This window comes from Netta rufina (genome assembly GCF_964035555.1).
Source record: "Netta rufina genome assembly, contig: SCAFFOLD_160, whole genome shotgun sequence".
In the NCBI taxonomy this organism is placed as follows: domain Eukaryota; kingdom Metazoa; phylum Chordata; class Aves; order Anseriformes; family Anatidae; genus Netta; species Netta rufina.
Window position 1 is genome coordinate 27,983 of NW_028168852.1, and position 3,274 is coordinate 31,256.

Sequence of the window (3,274 nt, forward strand, 5' to 3'; positions counted from 1 at the left end):
TACAGGACCAGTATGAACTGGTACAGGACCAGTATGGACCAGTCCAGCCCCATATGGCCCTTTACAGCCCAGTATGGCCCAGTACAGCCCAGTACGGACCAGTATGGCACCAGTACAGCCCAGTATGGCCCCAGTATGGACCTGTACAGCCCAGTATGGCCCAGTAATGCCCCAGTATGGCCCAGCATGACACCAGTATGGCCCATTACAGCCCAGTATGGCCCAGTACAGCCCAGTCCAGCCCCAGTATGGCCCAGTACAGCCCCAGTACAGCCCAGTATGGCCCAGTATGGCACCAGTATGGACCAGTATGGCCTTGGTATGGCCCAGTACAGCCCAGTATGGACCAGTATGGCACCAGTAAGGCCCAGTACAGCCCAGTATGGACCAGTATGGCACCAGTATGGACCAGTACAGCTCCAGTATGGCCCAGTATGGCCCAGTAAAGCCCAGTATGGCACCAGTATGGCCCAGTATGGCCCAGTACAGCCCCAGTACAGCCCAGTATGGCACCAGTATGGACCAGTACAGCCCAGTACGGCCCCAGTATGGACCAGTACAGCCCAGTATGGACCAGAATGGCACCAGTACAGCACCAGTATGGCCCAGTACAGCCCAGTATGGCCCAGTATGACCCAGTACAGCCCCAGTATGGCCCAGTACAGCCCCAGTACGGCCCCAGTATGGCCCAGTCCAGCCAGTATGGCCCGGCTTAACCCCAGTCTGCCCCAGTGCGGGGCCCCAGTGCTCCCAGTGCCCCCCAGTAATGATTAACCCGCCCCTCCCCCCAGGGCAGGGGGCGAACAAGGGGGGGGGGGCACTTATGGGGCAGGGGGGGCACTTATGGGGCTGGGGGGTGGTTATGGGTCCCGCCCCCCACTTATGGGTCCCATAGGGCCCTATAGGGTCACTTATGGGCCCCATAACCCCACTTATGGGTCCCGAAGTCCCACTTATGGGTCCCGCCCCCCACTTATGGGTCCCAAGGGTCACTTATGGGTCCCAGATGGGGGTCAGGGCACACTTATGGGTCCCGCCCCCCACTTATGGGTCCCGAGGGGTCACTTATGGGTCCCATAGGGCCCCATAACCCCACTTATGGGTCCCAAGGGTCACTTATGGGTCCCATAACCCCACTTACGTGCCCCATAGCCCCACTTATGGGTCCCGCCTGCCCCACAGCCCCACTTATGGGTCCCAAAATCCCACTTATGGGTCCCGCCCCCCAACTTATGGGTCCCAAAGTCCCACTTATGGGTCCTGCCCCCCACTTATGGGTCCCATAGGGCCACTTATGGGGCACTTGGGGGTCCCAGATGGGGGTCAGGGGCTACTTATGGGTCCCATAGGGCCCCATAGGGTCACTTACGTGCCCCATAGCCCCACTTATGGGTCCCGAGGCCCCACTTATGGGTCCCAAAGTCCCACTTATGGGTCCCGCCCCCCACTTATGGGTTCCGAGACCCTACTTATGGGTCCCATAGGGCCCCATAACCCCACTTATGGGTCCTGCCCCCCACTTATGGGTCCCAGAGGGTCACTTATGTGCCCCATAGCCCCACTTATGGGTCCCGAAGTCCCACTTATGGGTCCCGTAGGGCCACTTATGGGCCCCATAACCCCACTTATGGGTCCTGCCCCCCACTTATGGGTCCCGAAGTCCCACTTATGGGTCCCGTAGGGCCACTTATGGGCCCCATAACCCCACTTATGGGTCCTGCCCCCCACTTATGGGTCCCGAGGCCCCACTTATGGGTCCCAAAGTCCCACTTATGGGTCCCACCCCCCACTTATGGGTCCCGAGACCCTACTTATGGGTCCCATAGGGCCCCATAACCCCACTTATGGGCCCCATAACCCCACTTATGGGTCCCACCGGCCCCACAGCCCCACTTATGGGTCCCGCCCCCCCACTTATGGGTCCCGTAGCCCCACTTACGGGCCCCATAGCCCCACTTATGGGCCCCATAGCCCCACTTATGGGTCCTGCCCCCCACTTATGGGTCCCATAGCCCCACTTATGGGTCCCATAGGGCCCCATAACCCCACTTATGGGTCCCAAAGTCCCACTTATGGGTCCTGCCCCCCACTTATGGGTCCCATAACCCCACTTATGGGCCCCATAGCCCCACTTATGGGTCCCGCCCCCCACTTACGGGCCCCATAGGGTCACTTATGGGTCCTGAAGTCCCACTTATGGGTCCCGTCCCCCCACTTATGGGTCCCAAGGGTCACTTATGGGTCCCGAGGGGTCACTTATGGGTCCCATAGGGCCCCATAACCCCACTTATGTGCCCCATAGCCCCACTTATGGGTCCCGAGGCCCCACTTATGGGTCCTGCCCCCCACTTATGGGTCCCGTAGGGCCACTTATGGGTCCCAGATGGGGGTCAGGGGCTACTTATGGGTCCCGTAGGGTCACTTATGGGCCCCATAACCCCACTTATGGGTCCTGCCCCCCACTTATGGGTCCCAAAGTCCCACTTATGGGTCTCGCCCCCCACTTATGGGTCCCGATACCCCACTTATGGGTCCCATAGGGCCCCATAACCCCACTTATGGGTCCTGCCCCCCACTTATGGGTCCTGCCCCCCACTTATGGGTCCCAGAGGGTCACTTATGTGCCCCATAGCCCCACTTATGGGTCCCACCAGCCCCACAGCCCCACTTATGGGCCCCATAACCCCACTTATGGGTCCCACCAGCCCCACAGCCCCACTTATGGGTCCCGAAGTCCCACTTATGGGTCCCGTAGGGCCACTTATGGGCCCCATAACCCCACTTATGGGTCCTGCCCCCCACTTATGGGTCCCATAGGGCCCCATAACCCCACTTATGGGTCCCGAGGGGTCACTTATGGGTCCCATAGGGCCCCATAACCCCACTTATGGGTCCCAAGGGTCACTTATGGGTCCCATAACCCCACTTACGTGCCCCATAGCCCCACTTATGGGTCCTGCCTGCCCCACAGCCCCACTTATGGGTCCCGAGGCCCCACTTATGGGTCCCGTAGGGCCACTTATGGGGCACTTGGGGGTCCCAGATGGGGGTCAGGGGCTACTTATGGGTCCTGTAGCCCCACTTATGGGTCCTGCCCCCCACTTATGGGTCCCATAGGGCCCTATAGGGTCACTTATGGGCCCCATAACCCCACTTATGGGTCCCACCAGCCCCATAGCCCCACTTATGGGCCCCATTGCCCCACTTATGGGTCCCAAAGTCCCACTTATGGGTCCCGATACCCCACTTATGGGTCCCATAGGGCCCCATAACC